We start from the raw sequence: 25553 nt of genomic DNA, 5'->3' as shown, positions 1-25553 counted from the left end.
AGATTCCATTCTTCAAAAGTGCTCCACAATATTTCAATGTTATAATGTTTTGTGTCATTTATAAATTAATTGGTTAACAGTTAAATAGTTGTTAATCAGACTTGTGTATTTTTTCCTTTAACTAAAATCTTTAATTCCATTCTATTTTAAAATTACTTATCTTTTTAAATTTTACCTTTTTAAGATTTTAAATTTAAGATTTAAAAAAGCTAATAGGGTCATTTAGTGTCATAAAAAAGGAACACCTCCCAGGTCTCATGAAAGAGAAGAGCAAGCCTCATCCTGTGAGAGCAGGGGGGACAAAAAGAAATATTAGGAAATAAACCAACCCTGTGCTATATGGTAACTACTTTTATATCTTCCCAGCTTTATGGCTTTGAACATTTGAACTGTCTACCCACTGCAAGAATCTTACACAATGCTGACTTCTGAAGGACTTTGACCACATTTAAACATTAATACATTTAATTGATTTACAACCAGTTGTTTAGCAACCATTCAAAGTGACAACTAACACCCCCCCCCAAAAAAAAGGGGACTTATGACCTGGATTTGAAGTTCTGCTAGTTGGGCCCATTCCATGATTGAATGAATAAATTTCGGGCTTCAAATTTAAGGCCATTTTGCAGTATCCTGCAGTTACATGACCACACTTTACTAGGGTTTTATTGAAAACTGGCACTTCGTAGTGAACCATTGGTTCACTTAACAACCATATTATTTTCTTAATGACCAGGGACTCACCTAATAGCAGTAGTACTTAGACTTATATAGCACTTCACAGTTATTTACAGCCTTCTCTAAGTAGTTTACAGAGTCAGCATATTGCCCCCAACAATTTGAGTCCTCATTTTATTGACCTTGGAAGGATGGAAGGCTGAGTTAACCTTGAGCGGATCAGGATTGAGGGAATTGAACTCCTGGTAATCTGCGCAGAGTTAGTCTGCAATACTGCATTCTAACCACTGTGCCACCATGGTTTAATGACCACAGTGTTTCACTTAACAATTGCCACAAATGGTAGGCTCTGCCCTGGTCATATGTGAAGGATTATTTGTAAATGTCAATCAAGTAGATGTTCTTTGAAATATGCCTTATTGATGATTTCTTTCCAAACTTGCAAATAATGGATTCTTTGTTATATTTGTCACCTCTGCATCATTTGCAATGTGTCCTTTGGGTCCTATATTCAAATGAAGCTTATCTTCATTTTTTACCACTCATGATGCATCTATATAGTTATTAATTGATGGATGACTGCAAATCACTTTCCACATTCTCCACAAAAGTAGCTTTGGAAATCTATATAGCAAACACTATACTATAAAGAATCTTGTTTCACCTTAGACATTAACATGTTTTTTTCTTTAAGATGTCATAATTGTTTTACATTCAGCATACTAGCCATTGGGGGAAATGACTACTACAGAATTCACACCCAAATGAGTGAGTTTACCCAATGTCCCATAAATAAATGTCAAGACTCTGTCTACAAGTAAATGTCAAGACTCTTGTCTTTCTGATGTGAGCCTTGGACAAATATGATTCATCCACTCTCTGGGGCCATTAGCTCATCTCTGTGCATCAGCGTACACAATCACTGATGACCCAGTCAGTCATGCACTGCTATTTTAGAAGACATTCCAACCACCTGGCTTTATTTATTTATTGGACATGAACAAAAGAATAATAAGAGGAAAAAATATATCTCAGCTCCCTAAAATTATAAATTTCTCATGTACTAAACAAATGCAGACTTAGATGTAAGCATTCAGGTCTTGTCACACCATTGAATTATTAACTTTTAAATCAGTTTATTTAAGAATGGAGAATATATAAGAAATAAAACATCAGTATGCAGTCCATATTTCTAAATAATTCTGCAACTGGGTCTCTTGCCAGTAACATTTTCAGATGTTTTTAATTAGTGGAAAGTTAAGTATCATTTTCAACTTTGTAATATCTTTTTTTTTTTTTTGCAAATTCAGAAGTGTGCAGTACTCATTTTTGTCCCACCTCTTGTTTCTTTTTAGTTCAAATAATACATGGATAAATAAAGACCAAATATATGCAATAACATTTGTTGAAAAGGGAGCCACTATCATTACTCATAGGAACCAACCAGGGGTTGGATTCTACCGGTTCTATCCGGCTCTGTAGAACCGGTAGCTGTGAAGAGCAGCAGACACAGAACCGGTTCTGTGCAAAAAAGTAAAATCACCGAACTGGTAGTTACACCCTGGGACCAACTTTGCATTTTGACACAATACCCCCAGTAATCCATAACATTATTCTTGACAATCTGCATATGTGCTCCAACTGGTGTGTGTGTGTGTGTGTGTTGTAGTAAAAACTAATTGGGAGGTCTGATTGTGGGTATATGCTATACTAGAGATTGGATGGCCTTGCTCAATCTAGCTCTTTCTAGCCCTTGACACTCTCCTTTGTGGTTGTAGAGATGTCACCACAAAATAATAAGAGTTTCCACAGAAGTTTCATTTTTTACAAGGGAATCTAAAATTTCATTTCTTTTGCAAATGTTCTTAATCCTTTCAGCCTCATTCACCTGAATCAATGGGCAGGCAATTCTGGGTTCCTTTGAATTAAAGCCAACTCCTTTTGGATTAACTTTTTGGATTTGCTTGACTGGGCTGTTCTGTTCACACAGCACTCGGACTGTTGATCATGTTAAGTTTGTCATGTGAATAGGGAACTGCATTCAATAGGGCACATTCCCAGAAAAGTATGCATTAATGTTAAAAATATAAACTTAACTTCACTGGGAGGTTGACATAATTCGAGAGGAAATCTCAGAGCACAGCAGTCATTTATCCGAGATGTGGAAAAAGAATGTACCGAGCCAGGAAAATGTCAACTCTTTTTGTTCCTTTTATTCCTCTGCTCTTGCTTTTGGAAATATTTACTGATCTTGCCATATCATAAAAAGCATCAGCAGGTGATGCGAGGGAGACTTCATGAGATCAGATAATGCTATAAATACTTTACAAGGGATAAAGCACACACACACACACACACACACCATTTTAGATTTTAAAAAATGATTTGCTCCAAATGTTTGACTTCTTCCTAGAACAAAGAAAGCATAAATTTATATTACTGTAATTGCAATAAAGAGAGGGGCTTTGAAAACAAATTGGAGGGGATTTCTAGTGTCTGCTAGGGCATTCCATGGTGAAAGACAAACACCCAACCTTAAGTTTTTATGAGCTGGGAATCTTGGGCATAAGTTTGACAGTTGAACTTCATTAAAGAAGCAGGCCATTAATTGGAGGGAATGTTTAACACATCAGGAAAGGCCTTGTTTCCAAGCAAACTCTTCCTACTTAAAGCCAAAGGGACTTGAGTCTTCAAAGCCCACATCTGCATTATGTTTTCCATATTTTTCACTTTAGGTTCTTGCTTTCTAATTGCATGCAACACGGTCCAATACTTTGTATGTAATGTTAGAGTCTATGACACTGTGAGTCTGAATACTGTTACGGTAGATTTTTACAAGTACCTAAGTATTTCATAGCAAAAATAAAATGCGGAGAGTGATATAATATGCACAGGTACATATGAATATTCATGACGTTCTAATGAGCTGCACTGATTTCCTTAAAAAAGGCCCGAAGTAGATTTAACATGACAACTGCAACATCAGTAACAAGTGTTGTAAAAGATTTAAATGTTCTGACTAGATGTAAAAACAGTTGGAAGGCTACATTCATTTATTCAATAACCCTTATCAGGAGTGAATGCAGAAGAAATCTATCTAATGAGTTAGACCAGGGGTGTCAAACTCACGTCGTTATGGTGGCATCACATGATGTATTGGGACTTCCCCCCCCCCTTCGCTAAACCGGGCGTGGGTGTGGCCAGTGCATGATGCATCTGGCCTGTGGACCAGGAGTTTGACAACCCCAAGTTAGAGCCTGGAATGTCCTTCTGTGTAATGTTTGATCAAGGGGAAGCTTCTCCTCATGGAAGGCAATTCTTGCTGAATCTCTTCTTCCCTCAGGATAGGAGGACAGCCATGTTATTCTACGGTAGCAAAAATTGAGGCTATATTAACACCTTTTTTCGACTAACGAAATGTATTATAAAGCACAAGGCTTTGTGAGCTGCAACCCAGTTTGTTATTTTAAGGCCCTCTATATACACTTTCTCTCTTTTTCTTTACTCTAAATCAGTGATCCCCAACCTTTTTTATGCCGTGGCCCAGTACCGGCATCAGCTGGGCGCCGCGGCCCGGTACCGGCATCAGCTGGGCGCCGCCATCTTTTTTTGATGAAAAAGTGCTTCCGTGACCTCAGCGGAAGCACTTTTCATCAAAAAGATGGCGGCGCCAGCGCTTCCGTGAGCTTTCTTTCTTGGCTTTCTACCTGGAAAAGCTCACCGGAAGTGCTGGCGCCGCCATCTTTTTTTGATGAAAAAGTGCTTCCGGTGAGCTTTCTACCCGGAAAAGCTCACCGGAAGCACTTTTTCATCAAAAAAAGATGGCGGCGCCCAGCAAACCAGCTGCCCGGTAGGACTTGTTCCACGGACCGGTACTGGTCCGCAGACCGGTGGTTGGGGACCCTGTTCTAAATGTACATCTGTACATTTAGACTGTACATCTGATGAAATAAGCTGCAGCTCATGAAAGAGTCAAATGCCTTTGATCTTCCTTTTCTATTCCTGCTTCCATACTATTCTGGCAAATTTCTAAGGCATACAAAAAGAAAAGGTATTAAAGAAAATTACTTTCCCCTGTCTTTGGATACCCAAGGACAGATTCTTAGAAACATAGGATCCAACCCAGGGGTGGGATTCAAATTTTTTTAACAACCAGTTTTGTGGGCATGGCTTAGGTGGTGGGCATGACTTAGGTGGTGGGTGTGGTTAGGTGGTCATGTGACTGGGTGGACATGGCTTGGTGGTCATGTTATTGGCTGGGTGTGGCCAACTCAATATCACTCACATCGAGGCATGCATCTCCTCGCCTGGCCTCTCATGACTGTGGGGATGCTGCAACAGTTGTAAGTGTGAAAAATGGTCATAAGTCACTTTTTTCAGTGCCATTGTAACTTTGAATGGTCACTCCACCCAAGCAAAGTACCAGCAAAGGAGGGGAAAAAAACTCCAGAGATGTTCCAGAGACAGGAAGTCTAGTCCTGCCAAGAATGTAATAAGGGTTAACGGAGAGGCAGTTTCTGTAAGCAACACCAGAATGTTTCTTTCCTGCCTTCCTTACAGGATTAGGCCAGTAATTTCTTCTAACAACCGGTTCTCTGAACTGCTTAGAATGTTAACAACCAGTTCTAGTGAATAGGTGCGAACTGATAGAATCCCACCCCTGATCCAACCTGAACCAAGCTCTGCAAATGCGATGTGTCCACAGTGTTACCACAGTTTCTCTATTTTCTGGATAAATCTGTTTTTTAGACATTGGATGTCCTACCAGATAGGAATCTAAAACATGCCACAACATGGGTTTCCTCGTTCCAGAGCGCCAACTGCCCTTGAGTAGCCTTATCCCTCTTCCACCAAATTTATCTTTTGTTTAGTTCTCTTTTTGATTTACATTATTAAATAGCATAAGCTTCTTCCTCTTTTTATGTCCATACTCTGCAAGTTCTTTTTTTCTTTCTCTCACAGCTTTCTACTCTTTCATCTCATGGACTTATTCTTTTCCGACACTCTTTATTTCTTTTAGCCCTGCCATCCATTCCTCTGGTGCCTGCAGCCAGCCTGCTTTCTTGCCACTCATTATATCACTAGCCCATTGGAAAGATAAAAAAACCCTGTATAAATCAATGAAAATAATGCATTTAGAAACCTGCAACATTCCAGACATCTCAATTTTTGTTCACCTTCCTCCTGCTCCCTGACCTCCAGCCAAGATCCAAAAACTTGCCTTCCTTTTTTGGCATCCAGCATAGAATCTGTTGGATAGCATGAGTTATTCTATACTGCAAAAAGTGTGGTAAAACATAAATTATTGGGCAATCCTGTGATTACTCTGATTCAACTGGTCTCACCTCTGCTTTATTTAACTTTATATTTTTATTAAGTTTATTAGGATATAAAATACAAAGAAAATGAAAATAGTGGGAAAATGGAGAGGAAAAAGGGAAGGGGAAAATGTGTAGGGTAAAGGGGGAAAAAGAAAGAAAAGCAGTGACTTCCAACTTTTTAGTGTTTTTTACAATATACTAATATCAATGCAGTCTCAACCTTTTACTTTTACATGCTAATACACACTAGCCATTTCTATAACCTTAAACCAGGGGTCAGGGAACTTTTTTACCTTTTATCCCCCCAAAAATTTATAAACGCCGATGTTACCCCCTTGATTTGAAAGGAAGGAAATCATACACTATTTTTATGTAAACCAGTGGTCCCCAACCTTTTTTGTGCCAGGGACCAGTTTCACTCAGAAACACTTTTTCAAGGACGGGGAGGGGGAGGGGGAGAAAGACTCCGAGTTTGGTGGTTTGCTTGCAGATGTTTCATTATCTGACTAGGTAACATCTGATGTTGTTACCTAGTCGGGTAATAAAACGTCTGCCAGCAAACCACCAAGTTCAGGGAACGCCAATGCCTCCTCATTGCAACCCTGAGTGACAGATAGTCCCTGCAGGACGGCTGAGAAGCCTCGCCTCTCGGCCCTGCCTTCATCAGCCCCATCCCTCAGGTGTCTCCCTCCCTCCCTCAGCCTCATCCCTCAGGTGTCTCCCTCCCTCCCTCAGCCCCATCCCTCAGGTGTCTCCCTCCCTCCCTCAGCCCCATCCCTCAGGTGTCTGCCTCGTTCCTCTCTCAGTCGCTCTCTCACTCCTCACCAGCCCAGGAAGAAACTGCTTCAAAGAAGCTGGCAGGGTGGCTTTTCCTGTCGGCGCAGCTTCCCAAAGCGCCCGTTCACCCCCACCCCGCCGCCCACGGTTCAATCCTCCGTTCTGCCTGCCTGCCTTAGTTTCTGGTGGTTTCGGAGCGCAGCTTCTCCGAAGCGCCCGTTCACCCCCCCCGGCTTCTTTGAAGCAGTTTCTTCCTGGGCTGGTGGAAGAGCGAGAGAGCGACTGAGAGAGGAATGAGGCGGGAGGAAACCGAAGCTGCTGAGCCAGAGAGCAGGACAGGCTTCCGTTGCTTCCTCCCTCCCCTTCTCTCATTTGTGTCCTTCATTCCCGATCCCAGCAGCATTCACCGAAGGCGAACAGAATGTCGGAAATAAAATGCCTGGGGGTAATGAGAGCGACCATCCTCATTACCCCCAGGATTTTCAGTTTTACCCCATTTGGGGTAATTTACCCCTGTTCCCCGACCACTGCCTTAAACCTATCTAATCAGCAAAACCCAAAGTCAATGTTTCATATTTTTTTTCATCTCAGGCACAAAATCCAGAAGCATCACCTCTGCTTTTTATCTTCATTTTTCTTCGTTCTCCCTCCTTCCTGAACCAAATGCTCCTCTCAAAGAATTACAGCATCTTTCTATAAACAAAGATGTATTTTACTTAACATTAAAACAACATCAGTCTTCACAAATAAGACAGGAGAAAGGATAGTGTTGTATGTAATTATAACATGAGAGAAGAAAAGTGGTATGGTACAGTATATGGGAATGACCTGGGGAGACAGGAGGAAGAGCTGATAGCTCAAAAGCTATCTCAGCTCACAGAAGCAGAGAGCCTGTCCAGGGGTGGGATTCTACCAGTTCAGACCAGTTTGAGTGAACCCCTTGCTCCGAAGATCAGCTGGCAGCGAACTGGTTCGTTGCGACGAGCATGTGGGCCCGCCTGCCCCTGCTCTTTCCTGTGCTTTATTTCCTTTTGTTAGAACACAGCTGATTCGCAAGGTAGAGCAGTTTGCCATGCCTCAGCTGTTTTATTCACAGGGACTGCCGTAGAAGGTAAGTATTACAGCTTTTAAAATGCGGAGTGTGCGCACGAAGTGTGAGATCACCGAACCGGTTGTTATACCAGTGGAATCCCACCCCTGGGGCTGTGGGAAATGTTTCATAGATTTATGGAGAGTAAAAGGAGAAGAGTGGAGAAATACACTTAGACTTGCAAGATTTTGTTAATGCAACTTTACAATAAACAAAGAGTTAATATTCATGGTTATGCTTCTTGTCTGGACTAACTTGAACAAATAGAGTGAGGTTGAAGGGAGTCTTCCAGAAGGGGACCACCTCACTTACACACATTAATGAAGAACTAGCTACTACAGTTAACTTTTCCTCGGTACTTCTTCAGCATAAAGAGATACAATTCTGATTAATCTGTGTAGAATTCAAGTATTAGGGCCCGGGGCTGGCAAACTGTGAACATCTGTCCTCATTCAAATTTCAAACGTTAATCGGACTATGCAGAAAATAAGTTGTCTAGGCCTAATTTCTATATAAATAACCAGATGTCATACACAGATCAAGAACAGGGACAGACAGAAGTAACCTGATCCCCTCAATTTGGATACCTAGGATGTGAAGGGGTAATAAAATTAATATAAATCATATACAAATACTGCATAGTACATATCAGAGGGTGGGCAACTATGGCAACTTTGGGACCTGTGGATTTCAACTTCCAGAGTTGTTTGGTGGAGGAATTCTGGGAGCTGAAGTCCACAAGTCTTAAACTTGCCATAGTTGTCCAGCCCATAGTTGCCCAGCCCTGGTACACATACAGCATACTTAATCAGCTATTCAGCAGTTCTTTTTCTGGACCACTATGTGGCAGCATTATCAAAGAAAACCTCTGCTTGCTTTTTTGCTAAACTTCAGTGATGAAAGTCTGGTTTATTCCTTCATTCTAGATTGTGTCACTGAATAGATAACAGAGCTCTAAAGTATGTGATAAAAGGTGAATTTGATTTTAGTGTGTTGGCACATGAACTTTAAAACAACTTTAATATAAGGTAAAGGGATAAATGGAGAGCAAAGTAAAAAACAAGCATATTTATTTGATTTCTAAAGAGAAAATATTAGCAATGTGTTTTATTTATTAAAGGAAAAGAACCTAAATTTATTACAGAAGCTGATAACATTTAATTAACTGTGAATTTTTCATTGTGGCAGAAAGTTTTTTCTAAATATTGTTATGCTTGCAATCCCACAGTTTCTGCTGTAATTATAAGCATTCTCCAAGTAAAGGGTGGGGGGGGAAAGCTAGAAAAAAACCTTATTATCCTATCCATTGGTAGTTTTGAATTTGGTTTTATCAGAGAAGTATGTTACCATTTCTAAATATTAAAATTCATTCATCAGCTAATAAGATCATCAATTAAGAACAGATGCTTAATGGTGACAATAAGTGCTTTGGTAGCTGCATTTTGGAATTAATTATCAAGCTTTGTATTGGACCAATATTCTGGGAGATTATTGTATGATTTGGACTTTAAGTAAGAACAATAGCTGGAACTGGTGTCCTTCACAGGAATAACTTTCATTGTACTGTTGGCTATTTATTGAAGTTCTAGAATGATATTTTGAATAGGCACTATTTCAGGGGGGTCTAAATAATGTTCTCTTCATCTCTATGAAATAAAGATGACCTGTCATTTTCTTTCCATACTAATTGTTCCTTTCAGTCGTCTCATACTGGAAAAGCTTGCCACTCTAGTATATTCTTATTGATTGAGACTATGGTTTCCCGAAAAAGATCAAGACAAATTCATCTCCACCATTTTTTAAAAAAATACTATTCAAAATATTTGGCTTTGATGAATATATGAATACAGCTCTATACCCAATGACTATTTCTGATCTGAGGAAAAGCTCAGGCAAGAGTTCAAATCTTTAAATAGGAAAAAGGCTAAGCTATATAGAACATAATGTTTTGAAAAGCTATAGTGTTGCAGTGGAATTTTTCCAAATCTAAAGTACTTCCCACTTCAGGAGCCAAGATATTCTTCAAGAAAAGGCAAAACACTAAAGACAGAACCAAAACCAATTTGCCCTGAGATCCTGAGGAACCAATCCTTGACTGAATTACATTTGTGTTGTAAAAATAACATAAGTTTCTGAGACTTAGGAATTATAGTTCTATCAACCTCCAGAAAAAACAATAGCAACACCCATTTTAATAAAGTTAAAGAAGTGTTAAAAACGGGACAGGAGAAACAAGCCTGCTGTGTCAGGAAGAGAAATTTGTGGTCCAATTTCTTTAGTTGGTTGTGGGGAGGTGTCACATGCCTGTGGTACATATTTTCAGCTTCGTCCAAATTGCTTTAGCAGAATTATCCTGGTATATTCATTTATTTCAAGGCACATTACTTGGTTAAGATGAAGTCTTAAGGATTCTTTGACACAATGAGTATAAATGTGAGAAAAATCACAATCTATTACAAGTGTATTTATCCTAAGAATGATCCTATAATAATTTGATCACATAAATGTGGTAATTGGGTATAAACTTGTAACAGAATTATATGAAGAGGAGCATAGGGAGGAATTTGCCTTCCATCTCCCCCCCCCTCACAAAATTAATTAGTTTATTTACTGTATGTAGAATTTCAAACTGCTATACCTTCCTGCTCTTTTTCAATTCCCTGGAAAATTTGGCTGTTCTTATTAATGTAACTGAAATAAATCAAATGGTGTTCTTTCTCATTTAGCTTTCTGACCCCACTTCTTTTATTTTGTCTAGCTCATTTGCAGATGATAGAGAAAGACATAAGGAATTTTTCCTCATTGTATCCTAATATGCCATTACAAGAAACAAATACTACTTGGATCATATCCTCACATACCATGATTGGATATATAATCTCATCACTGATGCCAGGTGTAAATGCAATTGTATATTTCAGTCTTGCTTTTCTAAATATAATCTCTCTTAATTTCCCTTCAACCAATACTGAGATAAGAGGTCAGCCATAATAGTCATGTTGATCTACACAGTAGTTAAATTAGCCAATGATACAGTAGTCATAATAAAGCAGATGGTCAAAAGGAAGAAAGCCAAAGCTAATAACAAAGCTGATATTTTACACATTTACAAGATTAATCCAGAAGATTAGTTTCAAAATATGAGTTTCTCAGTGTTTTCCTAGAGATTTTCTAGCCTTTCAGAAGAAATCTTACATGCAGAAAATCCATATAGTTTACACAACCAACTTGCTTCCTGTTCTTCCTAGATCAGGGCTGTCAAACTCCTGGACCATGGGCCAGATGCGTCACAAGCTGGCCACGCCCACACTCAGTTTAGTGAAGTGGAAAAAAGTCCCAATATGTCACATGATGACGTGAGTTTGAGACCCCTGTCCCAGATGTTTAATATCATTTCAGCATCAAAAATGAAAAGATTGAATCCAGACATGATGCAGTCACCTAAGAGATGGACATAAGAAGAATATAAAAAGAGATGCTGTTGGAGAAGAATTTAAGAAAAGCCTTACTGGATCAGACCAATTTGGTTTAGCCTTCTTGTTTTCGTATAGCTGCCCAGATGTATACTGATAGACCAGTAGCAGGATATGAGGAAAGGGCACTGATATTTTCTCACTACCAGCATAAAAGAGTATAGTACAAATACACATAACATTGTGAAAAATAACCATTGTAGCATTATTTACATGAATTTGACTAATACATATTTAATATATTCTGATATATACTGTTACTTCTTGCAGTGGTAAAGAACCCTCTCTTGTTAAGCAAGTTTTATAATATGCACCATTTATAAACAAAGCCCACAAAAACTTGAAAAAGTGAAGAACGTGGAAAGAAGAATCCTTTATCCTCAGCAGAGATGTCTTTCTACATTGAATCATAATATGAATAAGAAAAGGTTTATTTCTCTGAACTAGGTTTCATACCTAAAAACATACCGATAGTATAATGGATGAAAAGTATCCAACTTTGCAATAATCTTTTTTCCCCCCAGAAAAGTTTACATCTATAATTCTTTGATGGTGGCTGTGTCTATATATTTATTTCACTAATCCTAAAAAAAAAATTTCTATTTATCTGTAAGATTTTGGTTAAGCAGTATTTTTTAATATAAATTAAAGTTATACTAGATTAAAAAAAAACTTCAAACACAAGTTAAGAATCTTGGGGAACAAAAGTTGTCTATCTCTATGTGCAACTGAACTTGGGCAATTTCTGTCCTCAAAAATAGTTTTTATACAGATATTATGATGATTATCTTCATTACTGAGCACTAGGAGACACTATACAACCAGTTTAGTTCTTTTTAATTTTTATACATTGTCCCTTCAACTCTGCATCAGGATTTGAACTCACAAATAAGATATGGGACTACCTAGGTCTATTGAGTTCCAACAAGTACTAAAGCAGTTGTGTAATGCTTCCTGTTATGTATTGTATATACAGTAGTATACATAGTTGTCAGTTGAAGTTCTCAGTCTGGTCCTCTGTTGGAGTGGGAAAATACATTCTTCTGATTGGTTGTTTGGCTGATCAGTTTCCTATAAAAGGAGCTTTGTCAGCCAGGGAGTTCCAGTTGCCTCACAGACAATATTGAATAAAGAGCTGTTAGAAATCACTCTGGCTTTACCTCCATTCTTCGCCCAGAATTTAACAATTCCTAATAGTCAGTAGTGAAGATAACCACTATAATATCAGAGCTGTAGAAGCTTCTTGGAGGAGAAGCAGAATGTCTTCAAAGAAAAACCAGAGAGTCCAGCTGCCTCTTGAAAGCACCTTTGGGATAACCATAACCTGGATGACTGAGAATCTCCATAGACACTATAATACAAAATTACCTAAACCCTCCTCAAGGGGGAGATCTTGAGATTTCTGGTTTGAGGCAAATTAACATTAATAGGGCTCTAGTTTGAGAGCACAAACAAATTAGAAAGGAAGCCTGTACCATTCCTTGTATCTAAAGGATATTTTAATTGAAGTACATATTATTGATTTAATGTACCTGCAGTCTTGCACTGTTACTTGATTTTCTTGGCTTGCCTTTATATTTTGTAATTCTTGCAGACTCAGTGGAATTTGTTGTCGAAGTTTTAGTAAAGAAAATGGTAGAAAAACCTACTCCTAGTTTATATGTCTTATTTGATCAGTGGAAAAGACATAAGAAGGTATAGCATCTAAAGAGCAGATATATTAGCAGTTGCCTTTTCTGTTTGGGAGATTTTTCATCTGATTCCTGAATTGGAGGGAAATTAACTCAAATCCACACTGTTGATACTTGGTTAGATAATTATATTCACAAAAATCGGGAATAACTATTAATATTTGAGTACGTTAACTATTTTGTGAGTCCCTGGGACTTTCTGAGCTTGAAATATTTCATTACCCACAAAGGAACAGGATCAATGAGAGTGAGCATTTACTCCTTATTTTTATACAGTAGCTTACCCTGCCAGTATTGGTTGGATTATAGTTTTCTCCTTGGCAGTTCCTGGATTGGGGTATTGTTTTCTATTTGATTGTTTGTCTGAGGTTAATCCCTGTTTATCAGGATGTTAGCTGATGGAAAGGACATATTCTGATCTTTTTTCTCCTTAACTTCTTTATTGTGTCTTTTGAATGGTGTATAAATGTGGTTTGTCTGTGTATAATTTACACACTCAAGCAAACACTCAATATGGAAAAATTACTTTAACAGAGGAAAAAATGGAAAAGTTAGCAAAGTCAATCCAATCAGTATTTACAATACATTGATATGCCATTGGATTTAAACATTCTCATATAAAGACCAAAAGAGAGAGGGGGGAGGGGGGGAAGAGAGAGGAAGAGAGAGAAAGAGAAAGAGAGAGAGAGAGAGAAAAGAGAAAATTGTTTACTGGATGTGAGGAAAAAGTATTAAAAGCAGAATAATAATAAAAGGGTCATGGTTAGTAATAAGTAAAATTGGATAAATTTAGAAAAGAAAAACATACGAAGAAGTTAAATTCAAAATAAGGAGTAATGTAAAGGGTTTTATTTCTAGTTTGTTCAAAGGAAACCATAAATATTAGCTATATACCAAAAACTTTCTTGAATTTCAAGCAGTGAAAAGCTTGGTAAAGCTAAATACCACAAACCTAATAAACAGATTTCAGATTGCCTCAGAACAAGAAAATATTTTTTTAAGAAGTCATATCTGGCAACAGTAAGGGAGATAAAAAACAAAACAAATTTAATGTGTTTTATTTAACACAATTTGGTTAAAAATATATTTGAAAGTAGTCAACACTCACAATTAGATTAGGTTATTAAATAAGAGTATCTTGGGGATGAGCTCATTATAAAACCAATGATTTCAACGCCAGATGCTCAACAAATGAAGAATCCTTTATGCCAGGCATAAAAAATAATGCTGAATAAGATAATAGTGCTAGGTAAAAGTCCCAAGAAAGAAAATTGGCTTATACTGGTCTAAGCCAAAACAAAGCAACAGACCATGATCAAGACTGATTATAGAAAAAATAATCTATGAAAGACTAACTCTACCACTTATTCTAGAACAGGGGTTGTCAACTTTTTGGACCTCAGGGACCACCAAACTCATAACTTTAGATCCCAGGGACCACTAACCGGTTCTGCGGGCGTGGCCTAATTTGTGGGTGTGGCTTGGTGGTCATGTGACTGGCTGGGCATAGTTTGTATGTAAATATTATAAATATTTATATAAATATTGATTTTTTTTAATAAAAAAGAGCAACTTTTACCCAAAATCAGGCAAAGCAGGCAGATTGAGTTGCTCACAGAATCATTCAGTGATCTATCTATTTGCCATCGGCTAGCTCAGTCTCTCAAATTTGCTTGCCATGAGTCTGCACTGAATTTGCTTGCAAGCAAACCTTCAGTCCTAAGGGAGGTTCGGCTGTGCTGAGCCGAAGATCTAAAGACTAGCTAGAAAGCAAGAAATCCAACCATTTCCTGCTTCCTAGCTAATCTAAATCTCCTGGCACAGCAGAACAGATGATGGTCGGAAAAAGGAAAAATAGCAATTTAGCAGGCAAGTTTACTGAGTAAGGAGTGAGTGGGTGGGGAGGGTTCCCGCGGGCCATGTGGGGAGCACAGCCTTGTGTTTCTGCACAGCCTGGATTAATTGCTTTGTGGAGGTGACATTTCTCTGTGGCCCACCAAAATTTCCTCACGGCCCACCGGTTGGCAACCGCTGTTCTAGAAAGACTTTAAATGGCTTAATTAATTAAAAGCTTGAGCGAAGTCCAGAAAAGATCAAGGAAAGGAAATGATTATTAATAAGTAGGACATCGACGCTGCTTGATTGCTTGATTTCACTTAAGAAAAGTTAGAACTATCAGAGGTTTGTTGAAAATACACAGTGGATCTTGAATGGTCTGGTTAAAGGTGGTTTTGTTTTCTTTTGTTTAATCTTGGGATAAACACAAGATTAAGATACACGGTGATGCAGTGGTTAGAATGCAGTATTGCAGCTACTTCTGCAGGCTGCCGGCTGCTTGCAATTGGCAGTTCGAATCTCACCAGGCTCAAGGTGAACTAAGACTTCTATCCTTCCAAGGTGGGTAAAATGAGGACCCAGATTGTTGGGGGCAATATGCTGACTCTCTAAACTACTTAGAAAGGGCTGTAAAAGCACTGTGAAGGTTTATATAAGTCTAAGTGCTATTGCTATTTAACAAAGGAAATTCTATTGTGGGATTGGGAACATATTCATGAAACACTGGAACTTGACTAAGTAAAAGATAGCTATCATGACATGATGCTCCCCAGACATAAAAAACTGTTAAAGATGCCTTTACTTTCCAAGGTCCATTGATTATATCACATCTTCTATGCTGTTCCCAAGCTGCAGAATGAGCTTCCCCAAGAGTTCTGCTCAGCTCACACACTTTCCGCTTTCAGGGAAATGAGTCAAAACCTTCAAATCTAACTCAGCATCACTATCATCATGTAGGCTTGTGTTTATGCTTCCCTGTTTCTCAGCAACTCTTCCTTCATTGTTCATCCAGATAAGCAAAGTGATGGAAGGCATACATAAGCCATTTTTGGGCAATCTATTAGTGGCAATGAAAACACATTTGACATTTTCACAAATGCTAGAAAGATTTAGGCGAGTTATAGGAGTTACCCACAGCAGAGTTAGATACCTGTCTCAAGTGGAAGATTATTTTGGGTAAAAAATAATATATTTAAACCCTTAAACACTTTCAACTGATCAGTTGCAAGCGGTGGGATGCTAATCTATTGACAGTGTTGATGTAAGGTTCATTTGCAAGCCTTATTTGATTTTATATTGAAGTTGATAAAATATAGAATCAAAGAACGTGACAGAATGCTATTTCACACACCTTCTTTTTCCTGAATGTGTTACATTTTCAAAGGGGTAAATGAAGAAGAACAATGAACACAAAGCTTTGCTTGCAAACTGTTTAAGAAAATGTTAACAGCTGTTTAGGCTATTAACATCTTACATTTAAAATTCAGACATTCTTGGATTTTTTTTTGTTTCATTTGAGATCATTGGTTAAACCAAATGGATATAGCTTTTGCCTAACAAAAGAGCATTCATAAAGAAAAATACAGACTGTGTCTCCAGATATATGCATTTTGCAAATTCTGGATAAAATAGAATGGAAAAGAATAAAATCCACTGAGATGCAAAATCAGCAAAAAAGTAACCAACTAAGCTAACAAGGAAGTGGTCAGGAAGATAAATTCAGTCTTCTAGTCTAATTTTCTCAGCCTTATAGCTCTGCCCCAACTTTGGAGCATCCTCTCCCACGTCTTTCTCTCATTCCTCCCAGTAGGACAGAGACCAAGACACAACACAGGCTGCTAAAAAAAATATTTCCAAAATCCAATAGGCCTGGCACAGTGACTTTATACTTTGAAACATCTCTGTACTACCAAAAGTGAGGTCATTTAAGGACTGCAAAGAACTAGCTTAGCTAGGATGATGACAGAATAAAATGTTCAGCAAGTAGCACTCATCTATTTTGTCTACTCAGCTACATTTAAAAGCAACGGTCAGAATCCACAATTCTACATGTACACTAATTTGCACAAAAATAAGCTGAGTAGTGTTTCTGAAGGTCTGAAGTAAAGTTCCATGTGACAATGATCCTTATGAGCTGCATTGAAATTGTTGTATTGAAATAGATATATTTTCCCTAAGTAAATATGCATACCCACAGCATAGAAATACCTACAATATAAGGCAATATTAAATACCTTAGTAGAAGTGGGTGCTCAGTTGGGTGACCTTTGAAAATGGAAATTGGAGTTAGTTAAATATGTATAAATGTTAGGGATAGAGATAGACTGATTGATGCTTGAAACTGGGAGATCCACAGTAGAAATTATCTTCAATATTTTGCTGTTTTAGGTATCTGGAGGTTTAATAGTAACTTGTTAATAAACAATCATTTGTGTATCGCAGTTCAAAATTCATAGCTTTTACATTAGTGTTTTTAGTGAAGTCAGTTTTTCAGTAATTTATGATTATGGCAACAATTTGACTACTAAAGTTGAATCTAAAGATAACCCACTCCAACTGCAATTAACTTAAAATTTATTACATGTGGATTACTATCAATCTGCTGCCCTAAGTCAAGCTTGTCTTGCTATGATAGATACAGTAAGTTCAAGGATGCCTGTTAATTATCAGGTTGAAAAGCAGAGAATAAGCTAATATTAGGGTGGTAGTGACTCAAAGTAATACTGAACTAATTGGCAACTGGCTCTCCAGCTTTTGATATGTAAACTTTGTGCTGTTCATCCCAATCCTTGCAGAAGAGGCTAAGAATAAACAAAAAAAATGTAATACTTATGACAACTTAGAATAGCATCTTGTGTTTCCTCAAAGCAAAGTACATGAACAACTGAGTGGCAATCCCCTCAGTTCAAACTTTAGAGATACAAAATTCAAGTGGTTGTGATCTGATGAATATACAAGTATTATGGGGCATTATTGAAGAATCTACTGAATTGCTAATGCTAGTTTTAAACCCTAGAGGGAGAACACTGTATTAAACAGTAAATATACCTATCATAACATACAACTCCAAACATTTTCAGGATTGGAATAGCTGCTCTGGGAGTCATTTAAGATTCAAACCAATAGCAAATGTTTCTGGTGGTAGTATTGATGTCTGAGATTAGATGATAGATAGATAGATAGATAGATAGATAGATAGATAGATAGATAGATAGATAGATAGATAGATAGATAGATAGATAGATGATAGATAAGTAGATAGGTAGATAGGTACGGATAACAGATACATATAGTTATAGCTATGGATATATAGGTATCTTCTGTGGATGGGCAGAATTGTGTCACTGGTTCCAGAAACCAAGGAATGGAGAAGTAATTAAGAGTGATAATGAAGCTAAGAATAAATAACACTACCCTACAAGAACTAGACAGGAGAAGGAACTTCCTTTTTCCTATAACAAAGGAGTAAGCAGTGGATATTAGATGATAACTTAATAGCCAGAGCTCCAGGTTTTAATTATCAGAAATCAGATCCCGCCAATGCCTTTCTGAAATCAGATCCTGGCAATACCACATATTGGCCCATAACCTCACACCAAGGAAGGTTTGCAAATTGTTTTAACCATGGAAATGATCATGTATCCAAAATATTTTGTAATCAATTGTCAGAAAGACTGTAATACAATTTCTTTATAGGACAGAAGTATGAAGCTTGAACAGTCCCAAATAAATGTATTAGATGAACGTTATCTTTTCTATCTTGCTCACCAGCTTTTCAGGGGGGTGTAAAATGTTTCTTTCTGTTATAAAAAGTTGATGGATATGCCCAACCTTCATCAGACCAACTTAGAGCAGCTTGACAAGTGTTGCTGGACTCATATTGGAGAAAAAAATATTGTACAATATAAGTTGATAGAATTTTAAATCCATTATTCCAAATTAGTTATACAGGGTTAATTACAATCAAGATATATGAGAGCTATCCAACTAACCAAATTTTCGAAGAAGAAATAAACTGTTTCAATTTGGTTCTACTTTGTATCTTTACAAGCAAGGACTGTAGTTGAAAATATATAAATATGTAAATATTTAAATCCATCAGCAAGTTTATATTTGTGAAGTTCCAGAGGAAAAGGGCATTATCCCTTAGCTTATATTCTTTTTCAAGAAATAACTTTTTATCTCCATGGATTAAAAATGTCCCTCATTCAGTAAGTTAATATGGTTTGTTATCAGATAATAATATTTATATTACCAGAAATATTGCTTTCTTAACTGACAACACCAAGACTAAACTAAACTGCCTCAAATATTATTGTAAATTGTAAGAGAGATTAATCAAGATAGATAGCACTAGATAGCACAGTACAAACTCCATTGAACCATTATCTAATTCTATTTATTTTTTTCTGTTGTAGAAACATAGGGTTGTTAATCATGCAAATATGAAGAAGGTGTGTTATAATAGTGTAAATCATTGTAATATTTAAAAGGAATGTAAGTGGCTTTTTATTGTCTCTTTTGAATGATATGTAGATGTTGTTTATCTCCATGTGCCTGTTGGTAGAAGTGTCTCTGGACAATGATGGCTCCTTCAACTAAGAAGTAGAGATGAACACTACCCCTAGAGTTTATTTATTTATTTATTTATTTATTTATTTATTTGATTTGCCAATTGTTTACAAGATAATAAGTATAAGTGTATACATAGTTGTGAATACATGAAATGGGTACATATAAGAAAAATAAAAGAAGAATAAGAGAAACAATAGGACAGGGACGGTAGGCACGTTGGTGCGCTTATGCACGCCCCCTACAGACCTCTTAGGAAAGGGGTGAGGTCAATAGTAGAAAGTCTAAGGTTAAAGTTTTTGGGGTTTGGGGAAGAAACTACAGAGTCGGGTAGAGTATTCCAGACATTGACCACTCTATTGCTGAAGTCGTATTTCCTGCAATCAAGTTTGGTGCGGTTAACTTTGAGTTGGACAATGACTGGACTGGGGAAACTTTTACCTTTATCTTATGGTGATTCTTATGGGTGAAACGAATACGTTTCCTTCTTTTTGTGCACACATGGAATTTACAGGTTTTCAATGATATTTTATGTCTTTCTGTTACTAAAACATTCTCCCCACATTTCTAATAACAGGGCACCATGTAGGCCTATTTGTAGCTTCTATGGAAAATCAGTAGCACTTCATAATTAAGGACTCATTTGTTTAGATCATTGTCTGCATAATTTTTTTCCCAGCTTATTACTTTAGCATGGAAGCATAGAAATAACACTTCAAGTAAGACTTTTCGTGTGTGTGAAACTAGTGCTAATTATACAAGTACATCTTTGATCTTGGTAAATTAAGATGTGGATTCTTCAACTGCCAGAATTCCCCAGCCAGCATGATCTAGATATTTTAATCTGCAACTCTTATCTCACTGATATTAGTCTTGCTGGCTAAGACTAAGTACTCATCTGAAGGTAGTTACAAAGAAATATGTACAAGATGTTTGTGTCATGGTTGTGACTAATTTTTCCAACATTACTTATGATCTTGTTGATTTTTTATATTTTATAGGTGGTGTATTGATGGAATCTCTTAAGCAGTGTTGTAGTTATTTGGGAAGCTAAGGAAATATCTACCAGTGATTCATTGCTCTAAAATAAACCCACCAGTAATTGCTCTGTCCTAACCTTCCAAGCAGTTTCATACAATTATGACTTCATAGAAAAAGGAAAAGCCAAAAGTCACAGGCCAATGCTATTGTGAAATAATGAGCAAATACTTGGGAACTTCATAAATATTCATATTATCTTTCATCCAAATATAGGATTAGGTTGATTAAAAAAGATAAATGAGGAAAACAGCTACTGTTTATAATAGCCTGCTTGTTTATTTTCCAGAGAACAAATCAGCTGCAAATCATGGTTATTTAATTCAGACTGGTTGTCATAGTTCCATCAAATTAGATCTAGACTCTGGAATGTGAAGATGTAACATTTTCCATGAGTTTGGTGGTAACTCAGACAAGGGGGCAGATGAAAACACACTGTGCTCCTATCAGTCTAAATCAAAGACACTAAACAGCCATTTCTGGAGAAATAGGATTTCTTAACATGCTTAATTCATATGTGATCAGAAGTCTCTATCCATAAATCTGTATGGAAGGAGATACCACTGAAAAAGAACTCATCTGTAGATCACACATGGAAACATCTCAACCAAGTTCTGCCTGTGATTTTCTAAGAATCGAGAACTGTTGTCCATGACACTGCGAATCTGTCAAAAGTGATGCTTCTTAATACACAGAAAGGCATAAAAAGTACCTCTTTTCAGATTGTTAACCTAGATACAACTTTTTCCAGGCTTACACAGCTGCTTCGGAAGCTGCTGCCGGCTGTCTCCAGCTTGCCTCAAGCCAAACAGAGATGGCTGAGTTCCTGGAAAAAGATGTGGTCACTTTAAACATTCAGAGACGTTTCACAAAGCATCCTTAGGAAGGCTTTGGGCTGCTGTTCTGCAATTTATCCTGGGTGCTGAGAAGTTCTAGCAGCTAGGCCTTTTGCTAAGGTGTTTTGAGTAATTTTTCCAACACTATTTATAATTTGTTGGTTTTAAAAAATATTTAATAGGTGATGAAATCTCTTAAACAGTGTTGTTTTAGGCAAAAGATGGAAATATTAGTACATTCTGTATGAGTAACACACTGTGGAAGGATGCATAAAGTTAAAGATTAAGCTCTTTCTGGGCAATGTATTGGTCAATGGCACAATACATTTGGCTTATTTATTTATTTCCCCCTGATAACCAAAGGACACTGCATTATATTCCATTAAACAATGTAGCTGGCGTTCATTTTAGCTTTAGTCTCAGCTAGCTGCGCATCTTGCTCACGCCGTATTGTGAATTCAGCGGCATGTTTCTATGTTGCAAATGTATTCTATGGAAAGAGCCAAAGGATGAATATGCTGGGAACTGTTTTTTTAAATTCCTAGTTTATTCAGAAATCTATAGCTCAATGACAACGACTACTGCATTACTATATTATATTTAGAAATGAAGTTTATATGAACTGCATTGGGAACCAATTCTGGGTTTAGTCTAAATTTAAATACTTTCAAGTCCTAAACTTCGATCCAGTTAACTTGAAGAACCATTTGTAGCTATAAGACTTTGCCTTGGCCTTAAGATAATTTACGGATAGGCTGTAAGCAATAAAATACTGAAGAAATGCATTGCCAACTAAAAAAAGTAACAAAAATAAACTTAGCTATTTACTCATTAAGCTTATAAGCCCTCCACCCTTAGACATGCCCACCCACAGACTCTTATCTCACACATTTGCTTAACTCCCTTATTTTGCTTTCTCTTCTATACCCACTAGCATATCATGGCATATTAATGGCAACAAGGAGGTTCAGTAAATTTTCTGGGCTGCCACATAGATGCTGTCTCAGTCTTTGTAGCTAAGAAGCAGTTGAGGGATCAAATATGCAAGCCTTGCTTGCATAGGTATACCTCTTAAAAGAGACTATGAATCAGTAGTGTGGAGTGACTGTAAATGTTCAGGCAGAAGAATAGTTGTTTCTCTGGGATACTTTGATTAGGTTGATCAGGAGGTTGGGTTTGATCACCTAAAGGTCCTCTAATTCTATTCTAATTGGTAGATTATGGGCCATCAAGTTAGCATCAGCTCTTAGCAATCAGGGGTTCCCAACCTTTTCTATACCCCACATTCCTAGAATGTGTCTGATATATTCTTGCACCCCTTACAAAAGTAAATAAATATATGCATATAATTATGCATATACAGCATAATTTTGAAACTTCTAAACCCAATTTTTTGCACCCCATGGAATATCATCTCGAACCCCCAGTTGGGAACCCCTGAAGTAGACATTGTCCAGAACAATCTATGACTCTATAGGTCAGCATTATGTTTTAACAAAAGGATGAGTCTCCTTTGAAATGCCATGAAAGAGGCACATTCCAAATTTTACACAATCAAGCAAAAATGTAAGAGCCTCATATTTGTTAGACTCAATCCTGAATTAACAAACCAGTAAAATAGCTACAGGGAGATTTAGAGAAGAATAAAGAAAGTAATAATAAAGATAATAATTGGAAAAGGAGATATAAACTATATTTCCCAGTAGTTTTCTGGATCACCTATCTCTTTTTAAGATCAATAGCAATAGCAACAGTACTTAGATTTATATACCGCTCTATAGTGCTTTACAGCATTCTGTGATCAATTTACAAATGTTCAGCATATTGCCCCCAACAATCTGGGTCCTTCATTTTACCGGCCATCAGGATCAAATGCCAGACTGTGGGCAGAGTTAGCCTGCAATACTATTTTCTAACCATTGCACCACCAAAGGCTCCTTAAAACTTTTAATGGCTTTCAACAGCTGAAAAGTCAGCAGCCAAATATGTTGGCTTAAATGTTCAGTGCTGCAGAATACAGATACACGTCTACATACATACATAAATTAAAAGTGCATCAATGTAAGGAGTGATCAGTCAATTTGCCTAAGATGCCTTCTATAGGCAGTGGCACCCATTCAACTAATTTGGAACCACAGTGGTATGAATGAGAACTGGATGTACTCAATTAGTACATTTGGAGCTCCCTCTACAACGAAAACAGGCAGAAATTCTATAAAACTCCATGCTCCCCATTGGCCTATTCTGAACTTTTAGAAATTGCCCACATTTAATAAATATTAATAGGAAATGTTGAAAAGAATTTGTTCCCTTGGTAGGAAATTCAAAGTGACACAACTGGAACCCATTTGCTGAAAGCACTTAAATGTTCACCTTCCACATTTTCAAGAGTACCCAATAAAAATAAACATCTTTACTGATTCCTCCAAGTGAGCCAAGCAGACATTTTAAGTCCATGGTTAACTTTTTGTTTCCTTAAATATTATTTGGGTTTAGCTAGTAGCAGTGTAATGCAAGTCCATTTTTTATCATTGATTATTACTTATTAACTGCAAACTTTCTATTTAAACCTAAGTCTACTGCTTCCCCATATGTTCTGCACTTCTTCCAGTTTCTTCTGTTCTCCTTAAAAAAATAAAAATCCTAAATTTGGTCTGGAAGGGGATCAGATCATGTCCCTGCTTTTACTTCTGTTTTGACTGTACTGTGCTTAGCTGTAAGTGTAACACCAAATAAAGATAATTACTTATTTAGTCTCCTTCTGTGATGGATTTTTAAAAAAAGAAATCAATGTGACATGTAAAATTGTGATTTAATATGCTGCATAGAAGTAATTTTTATTGAAGCTTGTAAAACTGATCATCACAACTTGGACTTGGATAACCTTCAGCTAGATGTCAAGCTCATGTAAACAATTGTCATTCTCAGCTAAGCTCTCTGAGCCTCATGTAATAAAATAGAAGACAGGGGATTTACCAAGTTCTCAGACCAAATCTAAGAAATCCACACAGGTGTTGCAGAGGGATATCTGTAAGAGGGATGTAAAACAAACAAACAAACAAACAAACAAGATAGCAGCTGTAATCTTATGGTTGAAGTTCTGCCCCTTTATATGTCTTGCAATTCTAATTCAAAGGAAAAAAAGGGTTTAAATTGTGTGGTCATATAAGGCATCATAAACAAAAGTGATTGCAGGTAGAAAATAAAAGGAATGGAAATCTAACCAAATTCATTTTATATGAACTGTATTCACTGTAACTCTCCCTTGCAAATAATCTTGCTTCTATGTACATAAATTCATATGTTGTCTTTTGCTCTTTTATTTATTTTTCATCCCTGTCTTTTTGAGGATATCTTCATTTTTATCCAAACATTGCTTTCTTAGCCTGGCATTTAGACAAATCAGCCATCGACAGGCACATAGAGATAATCAACATTTACACATCATTTGAAAAAGACAATAAAAAAGCTAAAAAAGGAAGTAAAAATATCAAAACACCTCTTCATAGGCAATCAACACCCAGATAAGCAGGGATTGACACCAGATTTAATAATAGACTAACATTCAAGCAATAACTACCAACTCAGACAATTGGTAAACAACAGCCTAATCAAGAAACTACTAAGAAGAAAACAACACCCCACCAATACTGACCAGGTAAACCACTGCATAAACACAGAGAAAACAGTTCTCCCATCTAGCATTGAATATGTTACCTTAGTTGGGTAATGAAACATCTGCAAGAAAAGAATAAAACTCAGAGAACACCAAGGACTCCATATGTCTCAACATTTCTCTCTCCATTTCCTTATCTTTAATAAACACTCTTCCAAGATATATAAAGCTATCTATCAATATCTAATACAGCTGACCCATACAGCTCTGACAACCTGAAATAAATGAAAAATAATAATAAACTGTAAATTGGCTATGAGAAACAAAATGTTTAAGATAAGATATGATAAGATAACCTTTATTTTCATTTTTTTCTGTGAGCACACTGGCCCATATTAAAAATGAAATTCTGTTGCCTGCTCTCAAAAGAAAGTATATATCTACCCATACTCATACATAACACACATATACACATGCTGAATCTCAATGTTCTGCTTTAGATACCACAGTCTACACTTCAAATTAAAAGTGGGATGACAAAGCAACAAAGTTACTTTTTCTGTTGTAACCTATGTGATTATAGACATTTTGTAACATTACTTTAAAAACAAAATGCTTGTGATTA

Source organism: Notechis scutatus, chromosome 1, assembly GCF_049901735.1.
Source record: "Notechis scutatus isolate UNSWTSFEM ecotype Mainland chromosome 1, rNotScu1.2, whole genome shotgun sequence".
Taxonomy (NCBI): Eukaryota; Metazoa; Chordata; class Lepidosauria; order Squamata; family Elapidae; genus Notechis; species Notechis scutatus.
The sequence above is the reverse complement of the archived record's forward strand: the minus strand, read 5'-3'. Positions refer to the sequence as shown.